The following is a 23990-nucleotide window of genomic DNA, read 5'->3' as shown; positions in this document are numbered from 1 at the left end:
TACGGACTGACGCAAAACTGCATTTCGTTGTACCCATACTCAGTATTTGTGCAATGACATTAAAGTTGAATTGAATTGAATTGAATTGAATTGAAACACAAAACAATTCTGCCAGGTTTTAACACTCTGGTCAAGCAACAAACAGCAGAGTAACTGTCTTGCAACATTATTTACATTATTTACAATCCCTTTGCAGCAGTCCAATCAAATTCATGCATTTACAATACATTGGAGTTCCTCTGCAAGATTCTCATACATACTAACAATTACAAAGATTCTTGGACCTTCCTCATGTGAGCTACTGATCTGGGACCTAGACTTCCTGGCACCAGCTAGCAGCATGTGGCTTCTTATACACAAATGGTTAAAACGCCTTTTGAATGCATGAATCCCCTGCTCTATTTTGGCTCTATTATGGCCAGGATTTACAAGAGAAGCAGGGAGGAGAGGAGAGGAGAGGAGAGGAGAGGAGAGGAGAAGAGAGGAGAGGAGAGGAGAGGAGAGGAGAGGAGAGGAGAGGAGAGGAGAGGAGAGGAGAGGAGAGGAGAGGAAATGAGGAGAGAGGAAAGGAGGGGAGAGGAGGGTATGTGGAGGAAATGTGAGGGGAGGAGATGAGAGTAGATTCAAGGCATTCGATCCAATTTGTGATCCCAGCTACAAAGACAGATGTGTACAACAATTCATTCTTCCCACGCACAATTAAAGCATGGAATAATCTCCACCAAACTATAGTTACCCAACCAGATGCAAATAAATTTAAAGTAGCACTTTCTACCCAATAACCCTTTCTGGCTTAACCCCTCCCTTCACCACCTCCAGTTTAAATTCCCGTTGGAATATTTTGGAGGACCAAGAAACTAAGAACCAAGAGAGGAGAGGATAGAGGAGAGGGCACAATCTCTCACCTAGTCCATAATGTAGATGGGGCATGTTGGTCGGGTTGGGACTAGTGTAGATGGGGCATGTTGGTCAGGGTGGGACTAATGTAGATGGGGCTTGTTGGTCGGGGTTAGCCTAGTGTAGATGGGGCATGTTGGTTGGGGTGGGACTAGTGTAGATGGGGCATGTTGGTCGGGGTGGGACTAGTGTAGCTGGGGCATGTTGGTCGGGGTGGGACCAGTGTAGATGGGGCATGTTGGTCGGGGTGGGACTGGTGTAGATGGGGCATGTTGGTCGGGGTGGGACTAGTGTAGATGGGGCATGTTGGTCGGGGTGGGACTAGTGTAGATGGGGCATGTTCGGCGGGTTGGGACTAGTGTAGATGGGGCATGTTGGTCGGGGTGGGACTAGTGTAGATGGGGCATGTTGGTCGGGGTGGGACTACTGTAGATGAGGCATGTTGGTCGGGGTGGGCTAGTGTAGATGGGGTTTGTTGGTCGGGGTGGAACTAGTGTAGATGGGACATGTTGGTTCTACACTAGGCTAAACCCGACCAACATGTCTCATTTACACTAGTTGGGGCTTGTTGGTCGGGGTGGGACGTGCCCCATCCCACCCTAGTCCCACCCCGACCTACAAGCCCCATCTTACAGCACCGCCCCGCGCGGCTTGGAATGGGGCATGTTGGTTGGGGTGGGACTAGTGTAGATGGGGCATGTTGGTCGGGGTGGGACCAGTGTAGATGGGGCATGTTGGTCGGGGTGGGACTTGTGTAGATGGGGCATGTTGGTCTGGGTGGGACTAGTGTAAATGAGACATGTTGGTCGGGTTTAGCCTAGTGTAGATGGGGCATGTTGGTTGGGGTGGGACTAGTGTAGATGGGGCATGTTGGTAGCCGGACCAACATGTCCCATCTACACAAGTCTCACCCTGACTAACATGCCCCAGATACACAGGCCCCACCCCGACTAACATGCCCCATCAACACTCGGCCCATCCCGACCAACATGCCCCATCTACACCAGTCCCACCCCCACCAACATGCCCCATCTACACTAGTCCCACCCTGACCAACAAGCCCCATCTACACTAGTCCCACCCCGACCAACATGCCCCATCTACACTAGTCCCACCCCGACCAACATGCCTCATCTACAATAGGCCCACCCCGACCAACATGCCCCATATACACAGGCCCCACCCCGACTAACATGCCCCAACTACAGTAGTCCCACCCCGACCAACATGACCCATCTACACTAGACCCACCCCGACAAACATGCCCCATCTACACTAGGCCCACCCCGACCAACATGCCCCATCTACACTAGACCAATCCCGACAAACATGCCCCATCAACACTCGGCCCACCCCGACCAACATGCCCCATCTACACTAGTCCCACCCCCACCAACATGCCCCATCTACACTAGTCCCACCCTGACCAACAAGCCCCATCTACACTTGTCCCACCCCGACCAACATGCCCCATCTACACTACTCCCACCCCGACCAACATGCCCCATCCACACTAGTCCCACCTCGACCAACATGCCCCATCTACACTAGTCCCACCCCGACCAACATGCCCCATCTACACTAGTCCCACCCCGACCAACATGCCCCATCTACACTAGTCTCACCCCGACCAACATGCCCCAACTACACTAGTCCCAACCCGACCAACATGCCCCATCTACGGTACACACAAATGCTGGGGAAACTCAGCGGGTGCAGCAGCATCTATGGAGCGAAGGAAATAGGCGACGTTTCGGGCCGAAACCCTTCTTCAGACTGATGGGGGGTGGGGAAAGAAAGAAGGAAAAGGGGAGGAGGAGGAGGAGCATGAGGGCGGGCAGATGGGAGGGTGGGAGGAGACAGCTAGAGGGTTAAGGAAGGGGAGGAGACAGCACGGGCTAGCCAAATTGGGAGAATTCAATGTTAATGCCATAAGGACGCAAGGACCCCAGACGGAATATGAGGTGCTGTTCCTCCAATTTCCGCTGTTGCTCACTCTGGCAATGGAGGAGACCCAGGACAGAGAGGTCGGATTGGGAATGGGAGGGGGAGTTGAAGTGCTGAGCCACCGGGAGGTCAGGTAGGTTATTGCGGACTGAGCGGAGGTGTTCGGCGAAACGATCGCCCAACCTACGCTTGGTCTCACCGATGTAAATCAGCTGACATCTAGAGCAGCGGATGCAGTAGATGAGGTTGGAGGAGATACAGGTGAACCTTTGTCGCACCTGGAACGACTGCTTGGGACCTTGAATGGAGTCGAGGGGGTAGGTGAAGGGACAGGTGTTGCATTTCTTGCGGTTGCAACGGAAAGTGCCCGGGGAGGGGGTGGTGCGGGAGGGAAGGGAAGAATTGACGAGGGAGTTGCGGAGGGAGCGGTCTTTGCGGAAGGCAGACATGGGGGGAGATGGGAAGATGTGGCGAGTGGTGGGGTCACGTTGGAGGTGGCGGAAATGGCGGAGGATTATGTGTTGTATTTGCCGGCTGGTGGGGTGAAAGGTGAGGACCAGAGGGACTCTGCCCTTGTTGCGTGTGCGGGGATGGGGAGAGAGAGCAGTGTTACGGGGTATGGATGAGACCCTGGTGTGAGCCTCATCTATGGTGGCGGAGGGGAATCCCCGTTCCCTGAAGAACGAGGACATTTCCGATGCCCTGGTATGAAATGTCTCATCCTGGGAACAGATGCGGCGTAGGCGGAGGAATTGGGAGTAGGGGATGGAGTCTTTACAGGGGGCAGGGTGGGAAGACGTCTAGATAGCCATGTGAGTCATGTCCCACTAGCACTAATGAAGATGGGGCATGTTGGTCGGGGTGGGACTAGTGTAGACTAGTCCCACCCCGACCAACATGCCCCATCTACACTAGCCCCACCCCGACCAACAAATCCCATCTATACTAGTCCCACCCCGACCAACATGCCCCATCTACACTAGCCCCACCCCGCCCAACATGCCCCGTCTACACTAGTCCCACCCCGACCAACATGCCCCATCTTCATTAGTCTCACCCCGACCAACATGCCCCATCTACACTAGCCCCACCCCGACCAACATGCCCCATCTACACTAGTCCCACCCCGACCAACATGCCCCATCTACACTAATCCCACCCCGACCAACATGCCCCAACTACACTAGTCCCACACCAGCCAACATGTGGGACTAGTGTAGATGGGGCCAGTTGGTGGGGGTGGGACTAGTGTAGACGGGGCATGTTGGTCGGGGTGGGACTAGTGTAGATGGGGCATGTTGGTCAGGGTGGGACTTGTGTAGATGGGACATGTTGGTCGGGGTTAGTCGTGTAGATGGGGTATGTTGGTCGGTGTGGGACTAGTGTAGATGGGACATGTTGGTCGGGGTTAGCCTAGTGTAGATGGGGCATGTTGGTAGCCGGACCAACATGTCCCATCTACACCAGTCTCACCCTGACCAACATGCCCCAGATACACAGGCCCCACCCCGACTAACATGCCCCAGCTACAGTAGTCCCACCCCGACCAACATGCCCCATCTACACTAGACCAATCCCGACAAACATGCCCCATCAACACTCGGCCCACCCCGACCAACATGCCCCGTCTACACTAGTCCCACCCCCACCAACTGGCCCCATCTACACTAGTCCCACCCTGACCAACAAGCCCCGTCTACACTTGTCCCACCCCAACATGCCCCATCTACACTACTCCCACCCCGACCAACAAACCCCATCCACACTCGTCCCACCCCGACCAACATGCCCCATCTACACTAGTCCCACCCCGACCAACATGCCCCATCTACACTAGTCCCACCCCGACCAACATGCCCCATCTACATTAGTCACACCTCGACCAACATGTCCCATCTACACTAGTCCCACCCCGACCAACAAACCCCATCTACACTAGTCCCACCCCGACAAACATGACCCATCTACACTTGTCCCACCCCGACCATCATGCCACATCTAAACTAGTCTCACCCGTCCAACATGCCCCATCTACACTAGTCCCACCACGACCAACACCTCATCTACACTAGTCCCACCCCGACATAGTATACATAGTTGTGTATATAGACTCCCCCCCCCCCCCCACACACTGTGTCCCTGCCCGGGACCGGCCCCCCACAGTGAGTTTGTGTAGTTTATATATAGTTGTGTATATAGACCCCCCCCCCCACACACTGTGTCCCTGCCCGGGACCGGCCCCCCACAGTGAGTTTGTGTAGTTTATATATAGTTGTGTATATAGACCCCCCCCCACACACTGTGTCCCTGCCCGGGACCGGCCCCCCACAGTGAGTTTGTGTAGTTTATATATAGTTGTGTATATAGACCCCCCCCCCCACTGGGTCTCTGTCCGCCCGCGGCCCCGGGACCGCCGCCATCTTGAGAGTTTGTGTAGTTTATATATTTGTGTATAGTTGTGTATAGACCCCCCGCCCGGGACCGGGGCCGTCTCCCTCCCGCAGTGAGTTATATATGTGTGTATGTATGTATATATGTGTATATAGTTGTATATAGATCTCCACACTGTGTGTCTGTCTCCGCCCGGGACCAGGGAGCATCTTGATCGCCATCTCCCCCCACAGTGAGTTATATATGTAGTTGTGTATAGTTGTGTATAGACACCCTCACTGTGTGTGTGTCTGTCTCACCCCGTGTCCCCCTACCTTGCCGTCCGGGACCGGGGCCATCTTGATCGTCGTCTCCCCCTCACAGTGAGTGGTTGTGTGTGTGTGTGTGTGTATATATATATATACACTGTTAAACGGACTTTGCCCCCTGCCAAAGTATCGCACACCAACCACCAACCTGGACAGAGCCACTGTCGTGCCGCTGCCGATCGGAACGCCTATTGATGTTTAGTTGAGAGTAGTGTTAAACTTGTTCATGATATATGTATTTTTATTTCTATTTATTTATTTTTTACTGCACACTGAATGGACACTGGTTTGAGTAACGTTTTTTTGTTTCCTCTGGGTATGCGAGTACTCAGGAAAATAACAATAAAGATATACAATACAATACAATACAATACAATATAGTTGTGTATAGTTGTATAGATTCCCCTCACAGTGAGTGGTTGTGTGTGTGTGTGTATATATATATATAGTTGTGTATAGATCCCCCCTCTGTCTCTGTGTCTCTCCCCGCTACAAGGGCCCAGGGTGAAGCAGTCACCGCCATCTTCAGCGTCGTCTCCTCACAGTGAGTGTCCCCTATATATAGTTTATATAATTGTGTATATATATATATATTTCTATCCCCCTCACTGTCTGTGTCCGCCCGGGGCCCCAGGGTGAAGAGCTGCCGTCATCATCACCGTCGTCTCCCCTCACAGTGAATGGCTGTGTATAGTTTATATAGTTGTGTATATATATATATCCCCGCTCTGTCTGTCTCCCCTCACAGTGAGTTTCTGTCTCTGTGTGTGTCTCTGCCTCCCCACCCGGCCCCGCTACAGTGAGTCTCTGTCTCTCTGTCTGTGTGTGGACGTGTGTTCCTCTCTGTCTCTGTGTGTGTCTCTCCCCACCCGGCCACACTACAGTGAGTCTGTGTGTGTGTGTGTGCGTATGTACGTGTGTTCCTCTCTGTCTCTGTGTGTGTCTCTCCCCACCCGGCCACGCTACAGTGAGTCTGTGTGTGTGTGTGTGCGTATGTACGTGTGTACCTCTCTGTCTCTGTGTGTGTACGTGTGTGTGTGTGTGTGTGTGCCTCTCTGTCTCTGTGTGTACGTGTGTACGTGTGTGTGTACGTGTGTACCTCTCTGTCTCTGTGTGTGTGTACGTGTGTACGTGTGTACCTCTCTGTCTCTGTGTGTGTGTGTGTGTGTGTGTACGTGTGTGTGTACGTGTGTACCTCTGTCTCTGTGTGTGTGTACGTGTGTACGTGTGTACCTCTCTGTCTCTGTGTGTACGTGTGTACGTGTACGTGTGTACCTCTCTGTCTCTGTGTGTGTACGTGTGTACCTCTCTGTGTCTCTGTCTCCCCCCGCGGCCCCGTCCCCGTCCCGCTACCTTGGTGCCCATTGGCAGGCCGGGGGTGAAGCTGCCGTCTTCAGCGTCTCCCCTCACAATGAGTTTCTGTCTGTGTGTCTGTATAGTTATACATAGAAACATAGACAATAGGCGCAGGAGTGGAGAGAGAGAGAAAACTAATTGATTTAGAATGTGCTTAGAACGCTTTTGGCACTTTGGCCTACATCAGTCAGAGTATTGAGTATAGAAGTTGGGAGGTCATGTTGCAGTTGTATAAGACGTTGGTGAGGCCGCATTTAGAATATTGTGTTCAGTTTTGTGGGCACCATGTCAAGCTTGAAAGGGTTGAGAAAAGATTTATGAGGATGTTGCCAGGACTAGAGGGTGTGAGCTATAGGGAGAGGTTAAGTAGGCTGGGTCTCTATTCCATGGAGTGTAGGAGGATGAGGTATGGATCTTATGCAGGTATACAAAATCATGAGAGGAATAGATCAGGTAGATGTCACAGAGTATTTTACCCAGAGTAGGGGAATCGAGGACCAGAGGACATAGGTTCAAGGTGAAGGGAGAAAGATTTAATAGGAATCTGAGAGGTAACTTTTTCACACAGGTGGGTGTTGTTGAGGCTGGGACTATCCCATCGTTTAAGAAACAGATGGACAGGTACATGGATAGGACAGGTTTGGAGGGTTATGGACCAAGCACATGCAAGTGGGACTAGGGTAGCTGGGACTTTGTTGGCCGGTTGGGCGAAGGGCCTGTTTCCACACTGTATCACTCTATCACTCTAATGCACTGCCGGGGCTGGTGGTGCAGGCATATATAATAGTGGCATTTAAGACATTGTGGGACAAAGGGTAAATTCCTGTACTATACTGTTCTATGTTCTAGAATCTAAAGTAAAGTCTCATTAACAGTGTTAACACTTTCTCTCTTACCACATTAGACACAAAATGCTGGAGTAACTCAGCGGGTCAGGCAGCATCTCTGGAGAAATGAAATAGGCGACGTTTCAGGTCAGCTCGCGTCTCCAGAGATGCTACCTGGCCCGCTGAGTTACTCCAGCATTTTGTGTCTTTCATCGATAGAAACCAACTTCCGCAGTTCCTTCCTACACTCTCTGCACACATTACTGGGTTAAGAAGCACCCCTGTAAGTTTCAGTGGTTGGATAGGAATCAGGTAAATGGATTGTTGTTCTTTATTAAACCACATCCCAAATAATGGGTAGGAAGGAACTGCAGATGCTGGTTTACACTGAAATAGACAAAATTCAGGAGTAACTCAGCGGGACAGGCAGCATCTCTGCAGAGAAGGAATGGGTGATGTTTTGGGTCAAGACCTGTCTTCAGATTGAGTCAGGGGAGAGAGAGAGATGAAAGATATGTGGAAGCGTAAGGCGTGAAAGTGACTGATCAAAGCAGATGATAACCAAGGACATGTAGAATGGAGATCATTGTTAGATGAGGGGAAGGTGCCAATGAAGTATGCAATCAGCAAAATTATTCAGGAGGATGGTGAAACTAGTCAGAGAACGAGGGTGGGGGAGGGACGGAGAGAGAGAGGGGAAGCAAGGGTTACTTGATACCACTGGGTTGTAAGCCTGATAACCAAGTAATGTTCCAAATAATGGACTAAGATGATGTGAAGGATGGAGGATTACTGGGTTTGATTACTCCACAAGCGTAATCCACGGAACACAGGGCATTGCTTTAAAATGAGAGGGGTGAAGTTTAAAGGAGATGTGTGGTGAAAGTTTTTACACAAAGGGTGGTGAATGCCTGAAATACGCTGCCTGGGGTAGTAGTGGAGGCAGATATAATCGTGGCATTTAAGAGACTTTTGGATAGGCTCATGGATATGTTGGGAATGGAGGGGTGTGGATTATGTGCAGGCAGATAAGAGCTGGCCTTGGCATCATTTCCGGCACAGATTTGATGGGCTGAAGGGCCGGTTCCTACTGTTTTATAAAGTATAATTACGTGGTATTTACAGGTTGGCACAGCGGGAGAGTAGCATCCTCAGAGCGCCAGAGACCCGGGTTCAATCTAGATTACGGGTGCGACTTGTCTGGAGTTTGTACCTCTCTCTATGACTGCGTGGGTTTTATTTCCGGGTGCTCTGATTTTCACATTCCAAAGTGGCACAGGTTTGTTGGTTAATTGGCCTCTATAAATAGCCCAGAGTGTGTAGGATACGAAACCAGGATAACATAGAACTAGTGTACGGGTGATCATTAGTTGGTGCGGACTCAGTGGGCCGAAGAGCCTAATTCCACAATGTTCCTCTAACATGGAAGCTTCCTCCCACCCTTCTTCACCTTGTTTTTACTTTCGAAAATAAACTTTTTCTCTTAAAAATATACATTGGAAATACTATACAATCAGTTCATTTCTATATTTGCATTAAACGTACCATCAAGCCAATACATTCTATTTGCAATGAATCAATTCCATTCGTGTGCACTCTTTAAAGAATACCCACAAAATGTTTGAAATGCCATTTTTTTTTTTTCATTTAAAAAATAAACTTTTTTATAAATATCCTCTACAAAAAAATACACTGCAAAGAGTTCTTGTCTTTACATTCCTGGTGTCAGAAAGTCTATGCATACATGGCATGATCCTGCCGCAGACTTCTGTATCTTACACAGTCGGGAGTTTATCATGAAGCCTTTAAATAAATCTCTGTTATTCATCATTGGGTGGTGTTGAAATTCACTTGCTCACAAGCTTTGCATGATTTTTTTGCAAGGTCAGTATCAGTAACGGTTCCCTGTGAAAGATATCACCTTTAGTGTAGGAACAAGTCTGTGTTGCTTTCCCTCTGATGGGTCTTGCGCACAGTTTATGCGCAGTGCCCTTGTGCACACGTGTAGCAGTCTGCACTCCTGCATGGGTGGGGAGTGGGATTAAGGCACTTTGTTTACTTTGGCACCACATGTCACAGTAGCACATTAGTTTAGAGATACAGCATGGAAACAGGCCCTTCGGCCCACTGAGCCCATGCCGGCCATCGATCATCATTTCACACATTCTATATTATCCCACTTTCAATTCACTCCCCACACAGTAGGGGCAATATGCAGAGACAAATTAAGCTACAAGCCCGAACGTCTTTGGGATGTGGGAGGAAACCTGAGCACCTGGAGCAAACTCACGCAGTCACAGGAAGAACGAACAAACTCCACACAGACAGCCGCTGACATTAGGATTGAACTCGAGTCTGGTGCTGTGCAGCAGCTGCTCTATCAGCAGCGCCATTGTTCTGCGCATTACCCACTGCAGTAATATATTAGTCCTGTGTTAGTCTGCTGCCAGGGTGGATTGAAGTTGGAATGGATAAAAGATGTGATTCAGATCGTAGAATACCTGTTAAGGCCTCTGGACCAGATTAGATTCAATCACTGCACTGAGCCGCTTGAGAATACATGAGACGTGAGCTGAAGGAAACGATGGATGGCGATCCATAAGAATGGATGTATGTGCAGTCAAATGTGTGGTTGGCGTTTCCATGACAACAAGGGGATATGGTCTAAAAATTAGAACCAGACCTTTCAGGAATCCAAAATCCAGAAACAAAAACTGCAGATGCTGGTTAGTACCAAAGATAGACACAAAGTGCAGGATTAACTCAGCGGGCCAGGCAGCATTTCTGGAGGAACAGGCCTTTTCCACTAGATATGTTGCCTGACCCGCTGAGGCACTCCAGCACATTGTGTCTTTCTTGTGCAAATCCAGTTGTGAAACATTTCTACATAGTGAAAGATGGCATTCTTTTACCCAAAATACCTTCTAAACTGCGCAAAATAACTTCTAAATCTGATTTTGATAGATTTCCCCCTCACTATTAGATGTTTTCTAATTGTGTTTTGCATTAATATCTTGTTTTTTGCTCTATTTTATCTCTTTTCTTACGGTATTTGCAGGTTTTATGTGTGGTTTATGTATAATTATGTTGTGTGTGTTGTCTGAGTCTATTGTGCCTGTGATGCTGCAGCAAGCAGTGTTTTTGTGGTACCTCTATCTCACGGTACCTGTGCACGCAACAATAAACTCAGCTTGATTGTTATGGGGTAGAGGCAGGAAAAGGGAGTTAGTTTGCATGTCCACTGTGGTCATAGGTTTACAGGGCTGAAGAGTCTCCCTCCTCCTGTTCCCATTTGCCACTGTAACATCCACACAGTCCGACTGAATGTCGGTGCACCTTGAATAGCTCCATCGACGTTGGACACAAAATGCCAAACTAACTCAGCGGATCAGGCAGCATTTCTGGAGAAAAGCAGTAGGTGACATTTCAGGTCGAGACCCTTCTTCAGACTCCACCTTCTTTGGTCTCGGCACGCAAATGTCACCTATTCCTTTTCTCCAGAGATGCTGCCAGACCTGCTGAGTTACTCTGGCATTTTGTGTCTGTCTTGGGTGTAAACCAGTATCTGCAGTTCTTGCTCACACAGAATATCTCCATCCTCAGCCTGTAATGACAAAAGTAATGCTTTGTGAATACCATAAAATGAAATGGAAGGATTGCACTCGAAATCCGTTGCTCCAAGAAACAGCTTTATATTCTACTTGAACTTTCAAAGTCCCTGCTCACTTGAGGCATTGAATTAACAATAACAGTCCTCCTGACCTGCATTTATTTATTCAGTTCCACCATTAGCAATTTCAACAGCTCAGAGGGAAGGGCAGTCTTTGCATTATTAAACTCCGTTAATCATAATTACAGCATATTGTGAAGCATTAGACGGCTATAACTACAGCTCGCAGACGTGCTACCGAAGATATATTCCTGCACCAAATGGCAAAAGCAGGCTGTTAAGAACCATCCAGAACCTTCTAATTGGAGCATAAGTTCGAGGAGGAGAAATTAAAGTCAGTTCTAACCTTTACAAAACTGAATGCAGCTCTGATCCATCCTGAAACCTCACCATTATTTAACGCTGAGATTGTCTCAATTCATCCTCCAATTTCACACTGCAACATATCTATAGAACGAGAGAGGCTGACAACAGGCTTTTCAGCCCACCTTGTCCAAACTGACCATCAAGCACCCATTTTCACTGGCAGATTAGCAAATAAAACACATTGAACAGTGCAACACTGGAACAGGCCCTTTGGCCCGCAATGTCCATGCTGATCATGATGTCGTTAACATATCTCCTCTGCCTGCATGTCATCCATATTCTCCACTCCCTGCATATCCAGGTGCTTATCTAGAAGCCTCTTAAATGCTATGATCATATCTGCCTCCACCACCACCCCTGGCAGCACAGAGTGTAGGAATGAACTGCAGATACTGGTTTACACCGAAGATAGACACAAATGCTGGAGTACCTCAACAGAACAGGCAGCATCTCTGAATAGAAAGATCAGGTGACATTTCGGGTTGAGACCCTTCTTCAGAGACGGTTTTGGTCTGAAGAAAGGTCTCGACCCGAAACATCACCATTCCTTCTGCCCAGAGATACTGCCCTTTCCTGTTGAGGTTACTCCAGCATTTTGTGTCCATGGCCATTATTATTGTTGTATTCTATTACAGAAAGGATTATTTTTGGTTGCCTCTATTATTAACATATTTATCATTGCTTTTATTTTTTAATAACTGCACCAGACTTTTAATTATGCCGTAGGTTTGAGGTTGTGGGTTTAAAAGGGAAGTTGTTCACAACAGGAGGATGGGTTTTTATCACATTTTTGTTACTTGGTCAACAGCTGTTTGTAGTTTGCTCCATGGGGATGGTTGACCCATAATCAGGATCAAGGTGGAAGGGTTAAGTGGTTGGGTCACAGTATTTCTGGCATTGCCACCTCCACCTAGCGGGAGCTTTCACAGCTCAAAATGGAATTGAATTCCGATATAAATAACATTGTGAGATTGTGCGTCAATGATTTGAAAGACAATGTCTGTGACTTTAGGCTTTAGTCTTTAGAGATACAGTGTTGAAACAGGCTCCTCGCTCACACAGTCCACGCCGACCAGCGATCCCCCCACCCCCCCCCCCGTACACGGACTCTATCCTGCACACTTGGGACAAGGTACAATTTACAGAAGCCGATTAGCCTCCAAACCTGAACGTCTTTGGAGTGTGCGAGGAAACCTGAGCACCTAGAGAAAACCCACATGGTCACAGGGAGAATGTACAAACTCTGTAACAGACAGCACCCGTAGTCAGGATCGAACCAGGCTGCTGGCGCTGTAATGCAGCAACTCTACCACTGTGCCGCCCCTTACTGTTTGGGTGGAACAGGTGATTTGCATGTGGTTCCTCAGAGTGCCTCACACCTGCTGGAGACTAATTGATGGAGATTGATAGCACTCATTAATCCCAGGACTTGATTACCCTTGGATTACATTTTATGTTCTGCCGGGATCGTATAAAGCCGTCACATAACCCTTGAACACGGGAACAAGAGTAAGGCTTCATCTCCCGTGAATCAGCCCCTAAATGAGCAGCTCACTCGAGAGTCAAACACAAAATAGCCTCGACCTAAATTGTAGTGCAGTCACAAAATAATGCCCCCTTTGACCCAACTCGTCCATGCCGACTAGGTTTCTACCCCATGTCCCTCTAACTCTTCCCTATCCATGTACCTGATTGAATGCCTTTTAAAAGTCGCCATTGTATCCACATCTACAGCTTCTTCCTGCAGCACCACCCTATTCATCAAAGATCTTTGCTATTCATGAAGAAATTGCCTCTCAGTCTCTTTTAATCTTTCTCCTCTCACCTCAAACATGTGGTCTCAAGTTCTGGACTCCTCTACGCAGGAAAAAGATTGAGCATTCACCTCATCCATTCCTCTTATGATTCTGTATGCTTCCATCAGGTGCCCCTCAACTCCTGCGCTCCAGGGTAAACAGTCCCCATCTATGCAGTCTCTCCTTGTAGCCCTTGCGTCCAGGTAATATCTTGGTGAATCTTTCCTGCACTGTTTTGAGCTCAGTGACATCCTTCTCATTGCGAGGCAACCAGAACTGCACAAAATGTTCCAAAGGTCTTATCAGCAAGGTATTGTACATGACATCCCGAACTCCGTACTCAGTATCCTGACTGATGAAGATAAGCGTGCAAAATGCCTTTCTCACCACGCTGTGTGCATCGTTCACTCTACTCCACACCACTCTCCAGGGCCCTGCCATTTACTGTTTAAGTCCAGCCCTGGCTTGATTTAACAAATGCATCACCTCACTTTTGCCTGAGGTAAACTCATCATCCATTACCCAGTTCATTCAGATTCCTTTTGGAAATTTAGATACCTTCCTCATTCTCCACTATGTCGCCAATTTTGATGCCATCCCACAGACTTGTCATCCAATGATTCATGTAGGTGAACAAACACCAGGCGATCCAGCACGGACCTCTGCGGCACCCACTGGTCACAGGCCTCCAATTAGAAAAATAACCTCCACCACCATCCCCTGATCCCGGTCCACCAAGCCAGTTTTGCATCCATTTGTCGAGCTTTGCCCTAGATCCATGGGATCCTTGCAGGTCCTTGCAAAGACCAGGCTGAAGTCCGCGTGGACAACATCCACCGCCCTGCCTGCTTTTGCAGTCCTCTTGGTGACCCATCAAAAAAGCTCTATCTGGTTCGTGAGACACGTTTTTTCCACACAAAAGGCCACTCCTGACTATCTCTAAACCAGTCCTTTTGTGATATGTAGAAAGGAACTGCAATACGGGTTTATACCAGAGATAGATGCTGGAGCAACTCAGTGGGTCAGGCAACATCTCTGGAGAAGGATATGGGTGACGGTTTTGGGGTGAGACTTATGTAGATGGGGCATGTTGGTCGGCGTGGGACTAGTGTTGATGGGGCATGTTGGTCGGGGTGGGACTTGTGTAGATGAGGTGTTGGTCGGGGTGGGACTAGTGTAGATGGGGCATGTTGGTCGGGGTGAGTCTGGTGTAGATGGGGCATGTTGGTCGGGGTGGGTCTGGTGTAGATGGGGCATGTTGGTCGGGGTGGGACTAGTGTTGATGGGGCATGTTGGTCGTGTTGGGACTAGTGTAGTTGGGGCATGTTGGTCGGGGTGGGACTAGTGTTGATGAGACATGTTGGTCGGTGTTACTAGTGTTTTACTTAATGCAAATTGAATTAATTTGATATAAAGTTGTTTGAAGCATTGTAATTGATTACCTTTAATAAAAAAATATATTAATAAAAAAAGAATTGTTTTGTGTTTCAACTCATCGTTGTCACTGATCAGTCCTACCACCGTGGTGTCGTCAGCAAACTTAATGATGGCGTTGGATCCGTACTTAGGGATGCAGTCGTGGGTGAAGAGGGAGTAGAGGTGGGACTAGTGTAGATGGGGCATGTGGTCGGGCTGGGACTAGTGTAGACGGGGCATGTTGCTTGGGGTGGGTCTGGTGTAGATGGGGCATGTTGGTCGGGGTGGGTCTGGTGTAGATGGGGCATGTTGGTCGGGGTGGGATTAGTGTTGATGGGGCATGTTGGTCGGGGTGGGACTAGTGTAGATGGGGCATGTTGGTCGGGGTGGAACTAGTGTTGATGGGGCATGTTGGTCGGGTTGGGACTAGTGTAGTTGGGGCATGTTGGTCGGGGTGGGACTAGTGTAGATGAGACATGTTGGTCGGGGTTAGCCTAGTGTAGATGGGGCATGTTGGTCGGGGTGGGACTAGTGTAGATGGGGCTTGTTGGTCGGGGTGGGACTAGTGTAGATGGGGCGTTGGCCGGGGTGGGACTAGTGTAGATGGGGCATGTTGGTCGGGGTGGGACTAGTGTAGATGGGTTGTGTTGGTCGGGGTGGGACTAGTGTAGATGGGGCATGTTGGTCGGGGTGGGACTTGTGTAGATGGGGCATGTTGGTCGGGGTGGGACTGGTGTAGATGGGGCATGTTGGTCGGGGTGGGACTAGTGTAGATGGGGCATGTTGGTCGGGGTGGGACTAGTGTAGTTGGGGCATGTTGGTCGGGCTGGGACTAGTGTAGATGGGGCATGTTGGTCGGGGTGAGACTAGTGTAGTTGGGGCATGTTGGTCGCGGTGAGACTAGTGTAGATGGGGCATGTTGGTCGGGGTGAGACTAGAGTAGATGGGGCATGTTGGTCGGGGTGGGACTAGTGTAGATGAGGCATGTTGGTCGGGGTGGGCAAGTGTAGATGGGGTTTGTTGGTCGGGGTGGGACTAGTGTAGATGGGACATGTTGGTCGGGGTGGGACCAGTGTAGATGGGGCATGTTGGTAGCCGGACCAACATGTCCCATCTACACAAGTCTCACCCTGACCAACATGCCCCAGATACACAGGCCCACCTCGACCAACATGCCCCGTCTACACTAGTCCCACTCCCACCAACTGGACCCATCTACACTAGTCCCACTCTGACCAACAAACCCCATCCACACTCGTCGCACCCCGACCAACATGCCCCAACTACACTAGTCCCACGCCGACCAACATGCCCCATCTACATTAGTCACACCTCGACCAACATGTCCCATCTACACTAGACCCATCCCGACCAACATGCCCCATCTACACGAGTCCCACCCCGACCAACATGCCCCATCTACACTAGTCCCTCCCCGACCAACATGCCCCATCTACACTAGGCTAAACCCGACCAACATGTCTCATTTACACTAGTTGGGGCTTGTTGGTCGGGGTGGGACGTGCCCCATCCCACCCAAGTCCCACCCCGACCTACAAGCCCCATCTTACAGCACCGCCCCGCGCGGCTTGGAATGGGGCATGTTGGTTGGGGTGGGACTAGTGTAGATGGGGCATGTTGGTCGGGGTGGGACCAGTGTAGATGGGGCATGTTGGTCGGGGTGGGACTAGTGTAGCTGGGACATGTTGGTCGGGGTTAGCGTAGTGTAGATGGGGCATGTTGGGAGCCGGACCAACATGTCCCATCTACACTAGTCTCACCCTGACTAACATGCCCCAGATACACAGGCCCCACCCCGACCAACATGCCCCATCTACACTAGTCTCACCCTGACTAACATGCCCCAGATACACAGGCCCCACCCCGACCAACATGCCCCATCTACACCAGACCCACCCCGACCAACATGCCCCATCTACACCAGACCCACCCCGACAAACATGCCCCATCTACACTAGACCCATCCCGACCACATGCCCCATCTACACTAGTCCCACCCCGACCAACATGCCCCATCTACACTAGCCCCACCCCGACCAACAAATCCCAACTATACTAGTCCCACCCCGACCAACATGCCCCATCTACACTAGTCCCACCCCGACCAACATGACCCATCAACACTCATCCCACCCCGACCAACATGCCCCATCTACACTAGTCCCAACCCCGACCAACACCTCATCTACACAAGTCCCACCCCGACCAACATGCCCCATCAACACTCATCCCACCCCGACCAACATGCCCCATCTACACTACTCTCACCGCGACCAACATGCCCCAACTACACTAGGCTAACCCCGACAAACATGCCCCATCAACACTAGTCCCACGCCGACCAACATGCCCCATCTACACTAGCCCCACCCCGACCAACTTGCCCCATCTATACTAGTCCCAGCCCGACCAACGTGCCCCATCTACACTAGTCCCACCCCGACCAACATGCCCCATCTACACTAGTCCCACCCCGACCAACATGCCCCATCTACACTAGTCCCACCCCGACCAACATGCCCCATCTACACTAGTCCCACCCCGACCAACATGCCCCATCTACACTAGCCACACCCCGCCCAACCTGCCCCAACTACACTAGTCCCACCCCGACCAACATGCCCCATCTACACCAGTCTCACCCCGACCAACATGCCCCATCTACACTAGTCCCACCCCGACCAACATGCCCCAGCTACACTAGTCCCACCCCGACCAACATGCCCCATCTACACTATAACCATATAACATAAAACCATATAACAATTACAGCACGGAAACAGGCCATCTCGGCCCTACAAGTCCGCGCCGAACAATTTTTTTCCCTTAGTCCCTGCATGGTGCCTGCACTCATACCATAACCCTCCATTCCCTTCACATCCATATGCCTATCCAATTTATTCTTAAATGATACCAACGAACCTGCCGCCACCACTTCCCCTGGAAGCTCATTCCACACCGCTACCACTCTCTGAGTAAAGAAGTTCCCCCTCATGTTACCCCTAAACTTCTGTCCCTTAATTCTGAATTCATGTCCTCTTGTTTGAATCTTCCCTATTCTCAAAGGGAAAAGCTTGATCACATCAACTCTGTCTATCCCTCTCATCATTTTAAAGACCTCTATCAAGTCCCCCCTTAACCTTCTGCGCTCCAGAGAATAAAGACCTAACTTATTCAACCTATCTCTGTAACTTAGTTGTTGAAACCCAGGCAACATTCTAGTAAATCTCCTCTGTACTCTCTCTATTTTGTTGACATCCTTCCTATAATTGGGCGACCAAAACTGTACACCATACTCCAGATTTGGTCTCACCAATGCCTTGTACAATTTTAACATTACATCCCAGCTTCTATACTCAATGCTCTGATTTATAAAGGCCAGCATACTAAAAGCTTTCTTTACCACCCTATCTATATGAGATTCCACCTTCAAGGAACTATGCACGGTTATTCCCAGATCCCTCTGTTCAACTGTATTCTTCAATTCCCTACCATTTATCATGTACGCCCTATTTTGATTTGTCCTGCCAAGGTGTAACACCTCACATTTATCAGCATTAAACTCCATCTGCCATCTTTCAGCCCATTTTTCCAAATGGCCTAAATCACTCTGTAGACTTTGGAAATCCTCTTCATGATCCACAACACCCCCTATCTTGGTATCATCTGCATACTTACTAATCCAATTTACCACCCCTTCATCCAGATCATTGATGTACATGACAAACAACAAAGGACCCAACACAGATCCCTGAGGCACCCCACTAGTCACCTGCCTCCAACCCGACAAACAGCCATCCACCATTACCCTCTGGCTTCTCCCATTCAGCCACTGCTGAATCCATCTTGCTATTCCTGCATTTATACCCAACAGTTTAACCTTCTTAACCAAGTCTTAACTAGTCCCAACCCGCCGAACATGCCCCATCTACACTAGTCCCACCCCGACCAACATGCCCCATCTACACTAGTCCCACCCCGACCAACATGCCCCATCTACACTAATCCCACCCCGACCAACATGCCCCATCTACACTAATCCCACCCCGACCAACATGCCCCATCTACACTAGCCCCACCCCGACCAACATGCCCCATCTACACTGGTCCAACCCCAACCACCATGCCCCACCTACACTAGTCCCACGCAGACCAACATGCCCCATCTACACTAGTCCCACCCCGACCAACATGCCCCATCTACACTAGGCTAACCCCGACCAACATGTCTCATCAACACTAGTCCCACCCCGACCAACATGCCCCAACTACACTAGTCCCAACACGACCAACATGCCCCATCAACACTAGTCCCACCCCGACCAACATGCCCCATCTACACCAGACACACCCCGACCAACATGCCCCACCTACACCAGACCCACCCCGACCAACATGCCCCATCTACACTAGACCCATCCCGACCACATGCCCCATCTACACTAGTCCCACCCCGACCAACATGCCCCATCTACACTAGCCCCACCCCGACCAACAAATCCCATCTATACTAGTCCCACCCCGACCAACATGCCCCATCTACACTAGTCCCACCCCGACCAACATGCCCCAACTACACTAATGCCACCCCGACCATCATGTCCCGTCTACACTAGTCCCACCTCGACCAACAAACCCCATCTACACTAGTCCCACCCCGACCAACATGACCCATCAACACTCATCCCACCCCGACCAACATGCCCCATCTACACTAGTCCCACCCCGACCAACACCTCATCTACACAAGTCCCACCCCGACCAACAAGCCCCATCAACACTAGTCCCACGCCGACCAACATGCCTCATCTACACTAGTCTCACCCCGACCAACATGCCCCATCTACACTAGGCTAACCCCGACAAACATGCCCCATCAACACTAGTCCCACGCCGACCAACATGCCCCATCTACACTAGTCCCACCCCGACCAACATGCCCCATCTACACTAGGCTAACCCCGACCAACATGTCTCATCAACACTAGTCCCACCCCGACCAACATGCCCCAACTACACTAGTCCCAACACGACCAACATGCCCCATCAACACTAGTCCCACCCCGACCAACATGCCCCATCTACACCAGACCCACCCCGACCAACATGCCCCATCTACACCAGACTCACCCCGACCAACATGCCCCATCTACACTAGACCCATCCAGACCACATGCCCCATCTACACTAGTCCCACCCCGACCAACATGCCCCATCTACACTAGCCCCACCCCGACCAACAAATCCCATCTATACTGGTCCCACCACGACCAACATGCCCCATCTACACTAGTCCCACCCCGACCAACATGCCCCAACTACACTAATCCCACCCCGACCATCATGTCCCATCTACACTAGTCCCACCTCGACCAACAAACCCCATCTACACTAGTCCCACCCCGACCAACATGACCCATCAACACTCATCCCACCCCGACCAACATGCCCCATCTACACTAGTCCCACCCCGACCAACACCTCATCTACACAAGTCCCACCCCGACCAACATGCCCCATCTACACTAGGCTAACCCGACCAATTTGCCCCATCTACATTAGTCCCACCCCAAAACGTCACCCATTCCTTTCCTCCAGAGATGTTGCCTGACCCACTGAGTTGCTCCAGCATCTATCTCTGGTATAAACCAGTATTGCAGTTCCTTTCTACATATCACAAAAGGACTGGTTTAGAGATAGTCAGAGTGGCCTTTTGTGTGGAAAAACGTGTCTCACGAACCAGATAGAGCTTTTTGATGGGGTCACCAAGAGGACTTGCAAAAGCAGGGCAGGGCGGTGGATGTTGTCCACGCGGACTTCAGCCTGGTCTTTGACAAGGACCTGCAAGGATCCCATGGGATCTAGGGCAAGCTCGACAAATGGATGCAAAACTGGCTTGGTGGACGGGATCAGGGGATGGTGGTGGAGGGTTATTTTTCTAATTGGAGGCCTGTGACCAGTGGTGTGCCGCAGAGGTCCGTGCTGGATCGCCTGGTGTTTGTTCACCTACATGAATCATTGGATGACAAGTCTGTGGATGGCATCAAAATTGGCGACATAGTGGAGAATGAGGAAGGTTATCTAAATTTCCAAAAGGATCTGAATGAACTGGGGAATGGATGATGGAGTTTAACTCAGGCAAAAGTGAGGTGATGCATTTTGTTAAATCAAGCCAGGGCTGGACTTAAACAGTAAATGGCAGGGCCCTGGAGAGTGGTGTGGAGTAGAGTGAACGATGCACACAGCGTGGTGAAGAAGGCATTTTGCACGCTTATCTTCATCAGTCAGGATACTGAGTACAGGAGTTTGGGATGTCATGTACAATACCTTGCTGATAAGACCTTTGGAACATTTTGTGCAGTTCTGGTTGCCTCGCAATGAGAAGGATGTCACTGAGCTCAAAACAGTGCAGGAAAGATTCACCAAGATATTACCTGGACGCAAGGGCTACAAGGAGAGACTGCATAGATGGGGACTGTTTACCCTGGAGCGCAGGAGTTGAGGGGCACCTGATGGAAGCATACAGAATCATAAGAGGAATGGATGAGGTGAATGCTCAATCTTTTTCCTGCGTAGAGGAGTCCAGAACTTGAGACCACATGTTTGAGGTGAGAGGAGAAAGATTTAAAAGAGACTGAGAGGCAATTTCTTCATGAATAGCAAAGATCTTTGATGAATAGGGTGGTGCTGCAGGAAGAAGCTGTAGATGTGGATACAATGGCGACTTTTAAAAGGCATTCAATCAGGTACATGGATAGGGAAGAGTTAGAGGGACATGGGGTAAAACCTAGTCGGCATGGACGAGTTGGGTCAAAGGGGGCATTATTTTGTGACTGCACTACAATTTAGGTCGAGGCTATTTTGTGTTTGACTCTCGAGTGAGCTGCTCAATTTAGGGGCTGATTCACGGGAGATGAAGCCTTACTCTTGTTCCCGTGTTCAAGGGTTATGTGACGGCTTTATACGATCCCGGCAGAACATAAAATGTAATCCAAGGGTAATCAAGTCTGGGATTAATGAGTGCTATCAATCTCCATCAATTAGTCTCCAGCAGGTGTGAGGCACTCTGGAGGAACCACATGCAAAATCACCTGTTCCACCCAAACAGTAAGGGGCGGCACAGTGGTAGAGTTGCTGCATTACAGCGCCAGCAGCCTGGGTTCGATCCTGACTACGGGTGCTGTCTGTTACAGAGTTTGTACATTCTCCCTGTGACCATGTGGGTTTTCTCTAGGTGCTCAGGTTTCCTCGCACACTCCAAAGACGTTCAGGTTTGGAGGCTAATCGGCTTCTGTAAATTGTACCTTGTCCCAAGTGTGCAGGATAGAGTCCGTGTACGGGGGGGGGGGGGGGGGGGGTCGCTGGTCGGCGTGGACTGTGTGAGCGAGGAGCCTGTTTCAACACTGTATCTCTAAAGACTAAAGCCTAAAGTCACAGACATTGTCTTTCAAATCATTGACGCACAATCTCACAATGTTATTTATATCGGAATTCAATTCCATTTTGAGCTGTGAAAGCTCCCGCTAGGTGGAGGTGGCAATGCCAGAAATACTGTGACCCAACCACTTAACCCTTCCACCTTGATCCTGATTATGGGTCAACCATCCCCATGGAGCAAACTACAAACAGCTGTTGACCAAGTAACAAAAATGTGATAAAAACCCATCCTCCTGTTGTGAACAACTTCCCTTTTAAACCCACAACCTCAAACCTACGGCATAATTAAAAGTCTGGTGCAGTTATTAAAAAATAAAAGCAATGATAAAATATGTTAATAATAGAGGCAACCAAAAATAATCCTTTCTGTAATAGAATACAACAATAATAATGGCCATGGACACAAAATGCTGGAGTAACCTCAACAGGAAAGGCAGTATCTCTGGGCAGAAGGAATGGGTGATGTTTCGGGTCGAGACCTTTCTTCAGACCAAAACCGTCTCTGAAGAAGGGTCTCAACCCGAAATGTCACCTGATCTTTCTATTCAGAGATGCTGCCTGTTCTGTTGAGGTACTCCAGCATTTTGTGTCTATCTTCGGTGTAAACCAGTATCTGCAGTTCATTCCTACACTCTGTGCTGCCAGGGGTGGTGGTGGAGGCAGATATGATCATAGCATTTAAGAGGCTTCTAGATAAGCACCTGGATATGCAGGGAGTGGAGAAATATGGATGACATGCAGGCAGAGGAGATATGTTAACGACATCATGATCAGCATGGACATTGCGGGCCAAAGGGCCTGTTCCAGTGTTGCACTGTTCAATGTGTTTTATTTGCTAATCTGCCAGTGAAAATGGGTGCTTGATGGTCAGTTTGGACAAGGTGGGCTGAAAAGCCTGTTGTCAGCCTCTCTCGTTCTATAGATATGTTGCAGTGTGAAATTGGAGGATGAATTGAGACAATCTCAGCGTTAAATAATGGTGAGGTTTCAGGATGGATCAGAGCTGCATTCAGTTTTGTAAAGGTTAGAACTGACTTTAATTTCTCCTCCTCGAACTTATGCTCCAATTAGAAGGTTCTGGATGGTTCTTAACAGCCTGCTTTTGCCATTTGGTGCAGGAATATATCTTCGGTAGCACGTCTGCGAGCTGTAGTTATAGCCGTCTAATGCTTCACAATATGCTGTAATTATGATTAACGGAGTTTAATAATGCAAAGACTGCCCTTCCCTCTGAGCTGTTGAAATTGCTAATGGTGGAACTGAATAAAATAAATGCAGGTCAGGAGGACTGTTATTGTTAATTCAATGCCTCAAGTGAGCAGGGACTTTGAAAGTTCAAGTAGAATATAAAGCTGTTTCTTGGAGCAACGGATTTCGAGTGCAATCCTTCCATTTCATTTTATGGTATTCACAAAGCATTACTTTTGTCATTACAGGCTGAGGATGGAGATATTCTGTGTGAGCAAGAACTGCAGATACTGGTTTACACCCAAGACAGACACAAAATGCCAGAGTAACTCAGCAGGTCTGGCAGCATCTCTGGAGAAAAGGAATAGGT

The sequence above is a fragment of the Amblyraja radiata genome, unplaced genomic scaffold, assembly GCF_010909765.2.
Source record: "Amblyraja radiata isolate CabotCenter1 unplaced genomic scaffold, sAmbRad1.1.pri scaffold_420_ctg1, whole genome shotgun sequence".
Lineage (NCBI taxonomy): Eukaryota > Metazoa > Chordata > Chondrichthyes > Rajiformes > Rajidae > Amblyraja > Amblyraja radiata.
This window is presented reverse-complemented; position numbering follows the sequence as displayed.